At 44.9% G+C, this 12,882-nt stretch overlaps 1 protein-coding gene across 1 annotated transcript in view; it reads left to right on the forward strand.

The window, feature by feature from the left end:
* Positions 1-8,217: 8,217 nt before the first annotated feature.
* GLIS3 (GLIS family zinc finger 3) overlaps positions 8,218-12,882 on the forward strand; it is a 488,814-nt gene continuing 484,149 nt past the window's right edge. Inside the window, exon 1 of the mRNA XM_025360354.1 lies at positions 8,218-8,833. The gene's annotated coding sequence lies outside the window, so the exon portion shown is untranslated. The remainder of the gene's footprint in view (positions 8,834-12,882) is intronic.

A 12,882-nucleotide genomic window follows, 5' to 3' on the forward strand; every position in this document is an offset into this window, starting at 1 on the left:
ATAGCATCCTAAACAACCCGCAATTGTATCTTACAGTTTTGTAGTATACAAGTCTAACACAGGTTTCCTTGGATTAAGATCAAGGTGTGGCAGGGCTGCATGCCTTTCTGGAAGCTCTAGGAAGGAATTATTCCATTGCCTTTTCCAGCTTCTAGAGCTGCCCACATTCCTTGGTTAATAGCTCCTTCCTACACCTTCAAACCCAGTAACATAGTCTGTCTATGGTTCTGCTTCCCTGACTACCACATCCCTAATCCAGGGCTCACTTGCATAGTCCGGGATAGTCTCCCTACTTTAAGGGCAACTAATTAGCAAGCTTAATTCTGTCTGCAGCCTTAAGTCCCTTTTGCCATGTAATCTAACATATTCATAGGTTCCAGGAGTTAGGATGTGGATTTTTTTGTTGTTGTTGGGGCATGGGGGGGCACATTATTCTCCCTATCAGAGAAAGCTTTAGAGTAAGAGGAGGTGGATAGTAAAGATCATTCTGTGTAGATAAAACAGCAGGCTCGGAGGCTCTGGAAAGTTTGCAAAGCAGGCTTTGAGGAACTATAAGAAGTTCAGTATCACAGGAGTGTCATATAAACAGGTCATTACATATATAATTTATACCATATATCTTGTTCTTAATTTTTACATAAATTATGTTTATCACCTATCTCATCAACATGTATTACAATAAGCATACTTTATGGAGGCAGTAGAGTATTACAGCTAAGAGTGTGTGCCCTTGAGCCAAGTGAGGCTGGGTCCTACTGTCACCTCTACCACTCATTAGCCCCTATACTGTGAGAATTAAATGAGATCAAGTGTCTTAAATACTTTGCTCAGCCTGGCACATAATAAGCCCCTAATAAATCTGAGTTGTTATCATTGCCATAACTAAACTGTGTCTTAAACTGATCACTCATAACTTGCCACCTTCACTTTCTCCTTAATATCCACTTCTTGCTGGAAGGAAAAAGAAAGCAGTGACAGGGAGAACATTTCTGACTTATGCAATCTGCTGAGATAACATCGTTATTATCAAGTTCCCATTGTCTAACTGCTGGGGCCTAAATTCAGTCTAGAATCTAAGGACTCTCTGCCCCTGTTGCTTATATCAGCAGGAGTATCTATAGCTAGAGTTTCAAATGGCATTTAGTTATGAAACAGAAGACAGAAAAGCATGGGGGTGGGGAGGATATTCAAGGATGAACTGAAACTTTCCAAGGTAGGAGTAATAACAGCAGCAACAGCAAAAAGGCATGAGACTCAGAGATGGCTGGGCAGACATGTCTCTATGATTCCTTCTCTATTTCTGAATGCCATTCCAGGAAAATCTGGGTGTCTCCATTTTATCTAGGAATGAGAAAAATCCAATTTCAGTAGGAATTTGGAAATGAATGTATTTCCTATTAGATGCTGAATTCTGGGGCAATATTTGTTAACCAGTAACTGAGAACATGTAGAAATGGCCTGGATGTTCGAGGCAGTTGTCTGACAACCAAATGGATAAACTACTCTATCTGACCCTCACAGGGTTGACTAGCTGGTCTGAAAGGGGGCATTGTGTAACTACTGGAGAAATGGAATTTCTCTTGCATAATATCAAACTGACCAAATGGTAGGAGGGTCCTGAAGAGAGTATGAGCCATAACTTTACTTGAAAAACCCACAACCTGGGCAACATAGCGAGACCCCCCTGCCTCTACAAAAATAAACAAAATGAGGGCATGCACCTGTAGTCCCAGCTCCTTAGGAGGCTGAGGCAAGAGGATCACTTGAGCCCAGGAGGTCGAGGTTGTAGTGAGCTATGATCACACTACTGCATTACAGCTTGGGTGACAAAGCAAGACCCTATTTAGAAACAAAAACAAAAAACAACAAAAAAAGACTAAAATGATGTCATAAAAGCTAAATATAATATTTATTAGGTGGTGAGCCCCTTGAAGTTTGTCTTGCTTATCTTTGTATTCATGATGGTGCCTTAATACCTTAGGTACTTCTATAAGTTGCTGTAATTATTTGTTTAGAAATTAAAAGGCATTTAGTAACTCGTACAAATGAAAAAGTTAAGAGGTCAGGTAGAAATTAAGTGTGGTTCCATCAGGGCTATTCTCTGTAATCTTCTCCATCCTTCCCTTCACCAAGTGTGAGCCTTCTGTGTAGGCTGAGAGGAAATCAGTTTCACTTTTTTTTTTTTCTCTCCACAACACATAGAGGAGAAAAGGCTACCTCTCCAGCAGCTCTCTAGAAAGAAGAGAAGTTACCTTCTTCAGAAGCTATCAAATAACTTTCCTGCTCACATCTCATTTAGCCCAAACTGGGTTACATGCCCATTTTTTAACCAATCCCTATAGCCAGGAGAATGTCTTGCACGGATTGACTTAGGCCCAGATTTATGAGCCATTCACTTTGACCAAGGGAGTGAGATTCCTCTCTGAATCACCAAGCCCATCAGTGGAGCTGGAGCTGGGATCAATTTCCCCTGAAGATCTTGGGCTGGGCTCCTTATCAATAGGGGATGCCCCTGGTTTTACATGTGTGCTGGCCAGTGTCACAATTCCCATTCAACCTTTGCAATAACTGATGTAGTGGAATTGAAGTTCCCCGTGGTTTAGGAACCAGCTCAAGGTCTCTCGGTTAGTGGTGAAGTTGGGATTCCAGGATTTCTGATTCCAAAGTCCACTCTTCTTCCAACATACCACCTGCCTGAGTGAATAAACAAATAATTGTCTGGTGGAAGCAGGGTTTCCCACCCTGAAAAGATAATAGAGCAATGGCTAATAGGTAGAAGTTTGGCTAGTCCCACATGAGTTGGGTGACAGTGGGCAGATATTCCACCTCTCTCTGCCTCTGTTTTCTCATCTGTAAAATGGAAGTTGTGCTAGATCTTACCTGATTCGGATGTTGTGAGAATGAAGTGAAAAAAATGTAGATCATGAACTTAGAGCAGTGCCTCCAGCCTGAAGGAAGTCAACACTCTTACCCGGGGCAGGTCTGCTTTGGGGGCAACTGGTCATTTGTTCCATGGACAATAAAATGACACTCTTCCCTGCTGTATAGAGTTAAACAAGAAAAGAAATGTGTATACATGTGAAAATCTCCTGTGTGCTTTTAACATTGTGAGAAGTTAGGATTTGTGGAAAATCTCTGAGTTTCTTCAACCCCCTTTGCAGGTATATCTAAGACTCGAGGTAAGTTGGGGAGGAGTCTGAAAAGCCACTGAATTACTTTTGTTCCAGAGCTTAATTCTGCCCCAAACTAACTCGTTGCTCTCAATTATCCTGATGTACCAGTGCTGTGCTGCCTTCTTCACTTCCACTAGTTTTTAAATAATTCGCCTTCTCTGCACCCTAATTCCCTATTTTCCATTTCTTTTCTTCCCTTTTCTCCCCATTATTTAAGTATATATTTTTATTTTGAGGCTAGAATTCAGGGTATGATGCAAATGACCTGGTTTAGTAGTGGGTGTCAGACAGGAAAGGGTCACTGGAGCAGGGCACAGACCGGCTCTCCTCCTTACTCTAAGCATTGCATAAAGTCTTTGAATTTTCTTCAAAGAAATTGAATTTTCTTCAAGAAATAGGAGGTAATATTTAAATCTTCAGTTTATAATAAAAAGCCTAGGGGTACAGAAAGCTACTTCATATCACAGTGTAAGAAATCATTCCTGCCTCTTTCATACTCCCTACACACTAACTGTGCTCATCTGACATTGATAACAAGATGCCTTGTACTTTGTATACTTGTAATGTGCTTTGCACACATTCAAAGAGCATCTGTTAGCCTCTTTTGGAACACTGAAATGATTATACACATATGTAATAATTAGTTGTATTATTTATCATCTCTGAAGGTAAAGAAACCATTCTTTCATTCTCTCATTAATTAATCCATTTATTAGATTAGCATTAGTTACTTACTAGTGCCCAGTACTATTTCGAGGCCATGAAAGGCATATGAAGAAAAGTAAGTTATGGTCATTAAGAGGCACTTATAGAAGGCAGTTATAGATAAGATAGCATTGGGATTAGGTAATTAATTTTACAACATCACATATAGTTGGCCAGCATAGATGTTAAATTGTGAAAGAATAACTGGCTGCCTGTGGAATATTGTATATATCTATGAATTTATGTTTGTTATGGTAAGCTCTTTGTAGATATACCTAAGTAATATGTCAAGGAATACTTCATCAACCTTTCTCTGAATTTTAGGTACATCTCAGCTTGGTTTGTATAAAAAAGGAAGAAACATTTCACCAATTAGACAAGATTGAGAGATATTGTATGGAATAAAATATTTACAGCTTTGACTTTAGAAAGGAAAAGAGGTATGATGTTGTGAATGTGATAGGTGTAAATAACAATTTTTTAATAAAAATTATATCACTGATGTGTATGTGAGGCAAAGAGTCTGGGCTGAACATATTTGTGACAAATTAGTAGAAAAATCAGCTTAAGTTTTCTTAATATATCACACACTGATAACATAATGTGAAATTTGCTGCATTCCACTATTTGTACTACTCACACAGGAAAGGAAAATGGAAATTTTCCATTTTACACATTTAGTTCCCCCTCTTAAAGTTGGCAAACACTAACTTTTTCCACTGCATTTCTACGTAACTGGACTCTTGCCAGCTTGTGTGTGTGTGTGTGTGTGTGTGTGTGTATGTGTATGCGTCTGTGTTTTAATAGCTAGGCATACTATCACTGGTGCTATTAGCTCAATTTCTCTGCATTTTGGGGTTCAACCTTGTTTCTTTTCATGGACACTTTATGGGAGTAGGACTCTGATCATAGTTCTTTGCAAGTTTGTAAGTAGTTTACTGTCAGAGCACTCAAAGTGACTCAAATAACAGTTCTGAAGTTTTGCTGTTAGGATGTTCCTTCTGGAGGGTTTCATTGCCATGAGACTGTGGATGTTTCTATTTTGTACTCTAGCTTTGAGTGAGCTGCTTGCCATGCAGGACTTATGCCTTCTGTGCCCCTTCTGATGCTGATTCTTCTACTTGAAATGGTCTCCCCTGCTTATCAGTTCGCTACTCATTCTTTGAAGTCCAGCTCAAACAGCCAAGCTACCATGTCATATTGCAGGAAATTATTCGTGCCTCCTCCACACTCCCTACAAACTTCACTGTGCTCATCCAACATTGATCACAAGATGCTTTGCACTTTATACACCTGCAATATGTTTTATACACATTCAAAGGGCATGCACAATTATTTTGTAGTACAGTAATGTTGATTGAACTTGGGGCTTCTAAACTGGCATATCTGGCTCTGTCTCTGACTCTCTTTAACTGTTTACTGAGCTTCAACTTCTTGGCTTCTAAATAGGAGATTATCCATATCCACCTCATACAATTGTTTTGAGGATTAGACAAGGTAATATATGGAGAGAGTCCTCATTTCTTGAGGGTTTGCTATAACTGAGACACTGGGCAAAAAGTTTTCCATAATATCCTCACATGTAGAATGCATACACGTGTTAATTCCTTTAGTCCCAATACTTGGACAGAGTATGTACTCACTGAATATTTCTCAAATGAATGAGAACTGGACTGGAGCTGGCAGCAGGGGCCTGTCTGCTGAGTCAGCTGCTCTGAGTCAGCGGTTGAGGCACATACAACACAGGTCTCTAGAGAGGGAAGATACAGACTGGGCTGCAGTTCCCACCTATCTGGCTGAAGGGCTGCCAGAGTATGATTCCTAAGCACAATGGAGAGCTCATGGGTAGGGGAGAGTATCATTTCCGAACTACATGATTTCCTTTCTCACTGTCTCTCATTACCACTCTCCCCTCACCCCTGCTGACCAATTCAGCCCAGAAGAGGTACAGATCTCATTCTGAGTCACTCCAGGGTTGTATTGGTACAACAACAACTGCATTTTTACTATAACCCATGGAATATAAGAACATTGCAGATCTACATTCTTGGCCAGAAAAGAAAAGAAAAGAAAAGAAAAAAATCCAACCAAAGCACTATACCTCTTTAGTGGTAAATATTTTAGGAATGTTACATGTTCATGAAAATCACACCTAAATAAAATGACATTCCCACTCTTGGGCTCTTATAAATGAAGAGATTTTGGGGATCTCCAGGTCAATGACTCATAACTTTCCCAGTGTTTTTTTCCATGAGCCATTGATTAAAGTTGGGTGTAGCACTATATATTTTTTCTTTTCCAGCTAAGCTGTTCCCATCATTTGGGAAGTTTTAGAAGCTCTGCAAGCCCCTAGGATACCAGTCTATGCATCAAAACCATTGTATTTGAAATGATATTTAAGGGACATTGGAAAGGTTTTCTGCAGCCTCCACCCAGGCTTGTCTTGTTCCTGGGGAGCAGTTGTTGTACAGCACAAGAATCTGATGAACAGAAGTTCCCATGATGCATTGAAGGGTTAGTGTTCCCATCTTGCTCTGTTCCTGAAGGCTGGAGTTAATGAGGAAGAGTTTTTATGTGAATGTCAGGCATGTTGCAATAACTAGCCACAATGGAATAGTCATGGCAATTTCCACCACTTGGTTTCTTTGTTTTTGTGATGTTGCTGCATGCTTCATTTTATGAGTATTTTCTTTTCTTATGTGTGGTTGAGCCCATCTATTGCCAATCTTGGGCCTGGATACTTGTATTTAAAAGAGATGAACAGAGAGAAACTGGAAAATTGACAGAATGACATATCCTAAACTCTTATTATTTTTCTTCCCCTACTTCTGCTGACAAATATTCTGGTGATTAATATTCTGATGAGTTTGTGTCCCGAGGAGAAGGAAAAGAAAAGAAAAAGTACTGTGGAAACCAGGCTTCTTTTGGTTATGTTAATATCATGGATATAGACCAAACCTAGTAATATTCCCACTGAAATTAGATAAATGAAAACTGCCAACAGTCTTTTAGTTTTGGCTTTCTGGGGTAAGTCATTTGTGTCCTTGAGGACTTCTATCTTGATCAAAGCATCTACTACCTGATTGCTAATTTATATTGGAGTAGGAACAATAGAATAGAATATAAGGACTTGTGAAATTCTAAAAGTATCTGGTGGCATCCTCACTCATTTAATTCATGAGGGTGAAAAATACTCTCAACTATTGTGTGCATTACATACCTAGATTCCCAAGATGGAAGTCCTTGCATCTGTGGCAACACATGTGATGAACTACTAAAAGTAGACTTTCTTGTAACAACCTTTTGAGGGCTCTGATCAACACAAGCAGAAGGGATGGTGGGTCAGAGCTTAGGTGGGGTTTAAGGCTGAGGATGTTGAATTCATAAAGTGCCACATATGCAGGGAATATACCTCCATTCCTAACTGCCTGTGTTAGGAATTTTATACCCTTCCAACACTTCCATCACCTTCCTCTCTTCCCTGCCTATGCTTGGAAAAGATGCCAAACGCTTCCTTAGTGCTTTACCTATCCAGTTTCGAAGTTGTTATGTGCATCCGATCCCAAATTTCTTTTTTTTTTTTTTTTTTTTTTTTGAGACGGAGTCTGGCTCTGTCGCCCAGGCTGGAGTGCAGTGGCCGGATCTCAGCTCACTGCAAGCTCCGCCTCCTGGGTTCACACCATTCTCCGGCCTCAGCCTCCCGAGTAGCTGGGACTACAGGCGCTGCCACCTCGCCCGGCTATTTTTTTTTGTATTTCTTAGTAGAGACGGGGTTTCACCGTGTTAGCCAGGATGGTCTCGATCTCCTGACCTCGTGATCCGCCCATCTCGGCCTCCCAAAGTGCTGGGATTACAGGCTTGAGCCACCGCGCCCGGCCCCGATCCCAAATTTCAAAGCAACCCTTTTGCCATTTTTCACTGTGTTATTCTCTCTGTGTTACTACCGGATTTTTTTTTGTTGTTGTTTATTTATTTTTTTATGACCTGACATCAAATCCTGGCTAAACACTAACATCTTTTCATGTTAAAATAAAAGTCAGTTTAACAAATAAGGCCAGGAAGAAGGCGAAGTGTCTCCCTGCTATTACCCTGTTCTGGAATTCTGGAATTCCTCGACTTCTGGCTTACTGGGAGTGTGAGTTTGTGTGTGTGTGTGTGTGTGTGTGTACGCGTCAAGAGGGAGACACAAGCTCAGCCTTCGAATTGGCCAGCCTAGTGACCAGCGAGCCCGCCCCCACTCTTCCCCCTCCCCCTCCGGCGCTCACACTCAGGAAGCAGCTGGCTGCAGGCCGGCCCTTGCGGCCGCACACACATCCACACTCCTCGCCGGGCCGCCTTCCTCCCTCCCTCTTCCCCCTTCCCCTCTCCCTGCAGCCGCGTCCACACTGCGCCGCCCGGGCAGCCCAGAGCGCGGCGCGCACGGGCACCGGCGCCGAGTGCTGCGGCCACTGCCCCTCCCGGGACCCCTTGTAAGCCGTCCGCGGCCGTCCAGGGTCGCACCGGCGACGGAAGCCGCCTGCAGCAATTAGCCAGCATCCCGGGGTCGGCCCCCAGAAGCATTCCCCGGCCCAGGACAAGGATGAACAGGACAGGCGAGGCACAAAGTCGCAACTCAACTTTTTAGAAACATTATTTGCGTGTGTATGTGTGTAGCAGGGGAGAATGAGCTGATGCCGAGGGTCCAGCCGCCCCGCCTCTGCCTCCTCCTCCCCCTGCCGCCGCTGCCCTCGCAGACGCGCGCGCACACACGGCACTTGGGCCGGGTTTCCGCGCTCCGTCCCCCGGCTTGGATGGGGGTTTTCATTTCCGAAGGAGGCAAAGCCCGCGGAGCGCGCTGAAGGGCTGGAGCCCCAAGTTACTCCTCGCCAGGGCTGGCCGCCCGCTGTCACTCGCGCTGGCTGGCCGGCGGAAGGGACCCGCACACCGGGCTTTGTTGTGGAAATCCCGGTTACCTGGTAAGTGGATGCCATAGGAACTTTGCTCGCAGGCGAGAGACGGGGAGAAACCGGGCGCTTGAGAGTGTGGGGGAGTTAAAGCTCAGAGACGCAAACTAGGGATTAGAAATAGTTTTCCACGCTGAGCCGGTGGCGTTCGCGCGGGTTTAAGGATACGCGCACCCCAATCCCCAGAGTCATAGGTCACTGAGAGACCTGCGCTTACGGAGACTGATAGCAACAATTAGGGTTCAAACAGTGTTCCTGTCAGTGGCCTAAGAGCGCCCAATGTAGAAGACAGAAAGATCAACAGGGTTTTAAAGTTTCGCTAATTAGGAACAGTTTTTGTTTTTTCATTTTAAGTAGAGGGGGCAGAGGGGTACACAATCAGGGCAAGTTGCAGGACGGACGGGCGTGGGGCACGCCACTCCAGAGCCCCCACTGAAGGGAAACTTTGGCGAAGTGGGAATTGATGGGGTGACGTGAGGTCTCTCGCGCACACACGGGGCAGTAGTTGTATTTTCAAGTTCCACGTGTTTGTGGAGCTTCACGAAGACTGTTGTCCACGCCTGTGTCTCATCCAAGCCGGTGTCCCTATGATTGCAAGAGGTGGTCGGGTTGAGGGTACCTACACTCCTCGCCGGTACCGGCCCGGCGACCCGCAGCCGCCGGGTCTATAACTATAACCTCCCACGCCGCCAGTGCGCAGACACAGCCAGACACGAAACCCCCCCCCGCCGGGTTCGTCACCTCGCGTTTACATTTTATGGGGCCCGACAAAATGTCAGCACTGTTTGGAAAATGTCTCAGTCTCGGAGACTTTGTCCTGCGCACGGCTCCAGTCCCTATAAATGACCCTGTGTGTATTTTGAAGTCGGCCCGGGTCGCTCTCTGGAAAGCGTGAGTGAGCTGCCGGCTCTCTCCTAGACACACACCTTGCCCCGAGCGACAGTTCCAAGTTACTCACTGGAGCTGACAAGTCACCTCGGGGACAAGGAAGTCACCCAAGTGTCTGGAAATCTTGGCCCTGGCTGATTTGTCATCCTATGGATGATTCAATTAGGTACCTGGCGGGAGAAACTTTGGGGAAGGGTTTCTGGCTCCGCGTTCGCGCCCTCCGACTTGTTGGAGGTGTTTGGGAGGCGAGAAGCGAAGGGAAACCACAGGCTTAGGACACTGGCTTGGCGGGGGCCGGTGGCCAGCGTGCGGGGGCTGTGAGCCCGGCCATGGCTACTCCGGGCTACAGGCTCCGGCCGGGCCGGGCAGTGCGCGCGGTTCCCGGCCGCCCGGGCTTCCCAGCCGCTGCGCCCTTTCGGCCCCCGACTTACTCAGGAGCGGGTTGCACAACAGGAAGCCGGCACTAGTTTGTTTTGTTTTGCTGCGTTCGCTCGCTCGCTCGCGCACAGGGCCGAGGGTTAGGGGCGGAGGCGGCGGGGGAGTGACGGGGTCGCAGCCGCGCGCACCCCGCCGGGCGCTGTCGCCTCCGCCTCCGGACCCGCCCCTAGTTCCGCGCCAAGGAACCTGGATTTCCGACCCCGGCAGCGAAGCTAGTGGGATAGGGAACCGATAAGGGCTGCCCTCCTCCTGCCTTGTCCCACGCGCCTCTCCCCCGCCTGGCGGGCTCCCGGCACCTCTCCCGACTTCTCCTGCCCTCCTCTTGGCAGGAGCGGTCTCGAGGACTGAGGTCTCCGTCCCCCTGCTCTGTGTGCCTCCTTGAGCCCCCCGCTAGTCTGCCCTGGTATAAGCTTGGCCCTCATTTCTGGAGCATCTAAACCCGGGGCAGGGGTAGGGAGCTACTTCCGGAATCGCAAGGAGCAGGGTCCGTAGAGACAGGACTCGTGCAGTCGCGGCCCCGTTTCACAGAGAGGCCGGCAGAACCACCTTCCTCGAGGACTTCAGCATCTCCGGAGAGCTGGGGCCCCGGGGCCCTGGAGTTTGTGAGAAGGAAGTTCTGCAGCTCCCCCCAGTGGACCAGTTCCCGTTAGTATGGGACCCGGAATCTCAAGGATAGACTATTAAAGCTAGAGTGGACCTTGGAGTCACCTACTGATGAGGAAACCGAGCCTCAGAGACGTTAAAGGTTTTGCCCAAGACCTCACAGCCAGCTGTTACAGACCCAGGACAAACCCTTAAAGTTCTGTTACCAGTTAAGAGACCATTTCTTGGCTCGAAGATGAACTCAAGACAAATGCAAAGTCTGGTTCTGTCCCTTCTGAAAGCTTTGATGAGTCATGATTTCTACCTTGGGAGTTAGCCAGACGTGTCTGTTTCCCCCTCTGTCTTGTTTCTCACTGGCCCTCCCTTTTTAGACTAAACCTTTTTTTTTTTTGGTACAAAATCGATTTGTGTTGGTTTAAACCTTCCTATTTCTTCTGTCTCCTCCTAGTTTGCTTCCAGTGGTTCTGTGCGAAGCAGGTGCAACCTGCAAAGGTTTGCAGAAAAAGAATCCACCACGATGAAGGTCGTTTTGAGAAAGTTTGAAGCAATTTAGACAGGAGAGTGTTACATTATGTGCATTTTTTTTTTCAATTGAGAACAAGCTAAAGTGTAAGGATCATCTATAACCGTACTGCAGTTTTCATATATTTTCACTAGTTGTCTGTGAAGCCAGACTAGCTCTGACGTTACTTTTGAGAGGAAAGGTAGGGGGCATTTTTTCCACTATTTTCAAAATACCTTTCCTTATTGGTAGTTTGTTAATTTCTTTCTTTTCTTGCCCAGAAGACTGAGTAATCCTTGAGTATGAGTAGATCAATTTAACTGCTGCTGTTAACTTCTCCCCTTGGGTCACCTTAGGCCAGTTTGGGGACAGCATCTTTAATCCCCTAATTCCACTGAAGTTCCTTAGTAGTAGGTAGGTTATCAGAGGTTGAATACCTAGGGTTTGTTGGTTTGCTTGGAAGAAGTGATCATTGCTTCAAATAATGCAATCTTTATTGGAGTGGTGGATGAACTCCAAGGTCCACCTAGTGGGTGAAATTCCTACTGAGCTAAAATAGGCTGGGTAGGGGAGGTTAAATAATAGCCAGAAAATGTTTTGTATCAGCCCTGCCTTCATTTATGCAGGAGAAAGTGGTCTTTCTGCCATTTCAGAAGAGAGCTCAGTGTTCTCGGTCTTTTTTTTTTTTCTCTGACTGTTCTTTCCTCCTAGTGCATTAAGCCCAAGGACGTTTATTCTTTCCACTGTTGTCGCTCTCATATCATAATTATTGATCTTTGGAGTTGGAGTGTTAATTTACTCTTCTCCCAGATTATAGAAGATGTACTTCTGGAAGGAGATAACTGAGAAAGTGGCATCACGTGCGCATTTCTCATCTCTGGAGAAGTCATTTTCTGTGTTTCTGTGATTATTATTTTCTGTAGGGGGCATTATATTGTAAATAAGGTTGAAATACAGGACTTAACTGTTTTACTTTTCCCTAAGTTTGGTTGGTTCATAGACTGTATCAGGACTGCAGAAAAAAGACACAGGAAATCTGTGTGATAAAAAAACTTGTTGCCATTCTCATTCAAGGAAGATCACACATAACAAAACCTTTGAAATGACATTGATACATAGTTTGATTAAAAGATGCCCAAGTCCCCAGCTTTTGTAGTTTCCCACTTACTTGAGGCAGAGTTGACACAAAAGCCAAATTTTCCATTGAGATAAAATAAGATATCCTTATGGAAAAGCACACTTATCTTAAGCTTGATGCATTTTTTTGCAAGTGGAACACACCCACATAACTAGCCTCCAGATCAAGAAACAGAGCATTATCAACACACCAGAAACATCTCTCACACTCCATTCCAGTTACCACCTCTGCCTAAGGTAACCACTGCCCTGGTTTCTAACAGACGGATTAGTTTTGTCTGTTTTTTAAAAAATATCTTATGTAAATGGAATAATTCAATATGCACTCTTGGGTCTGGCTTCTTTCGCTCAACACAACAACCTTTTATTAGGTCAAATAATTTGGACTCCCCCTTTAAAGATGATGGAAACAGTCTGGCTTGCAGAAATTAGTGAGGCATTACTTAATATGATAGAATTAAGGAAAAACACTAACCAAACTGAAGCCATATTT

The sequence above is a fragment of the Theropithecus gelada genome, chromosome 15 (genome assembly GCF_003255815.1).
Source record: "Theropithecus gelada isolate Dixy chromosome 15, Tgel_1.0, whole genome shotgun sequence".
NCBI lineage: Eukaryota > Metazoa > Chordata > Mammalia > Primates > Cercopithecidae > Theropithecus > Theropithecus gelada.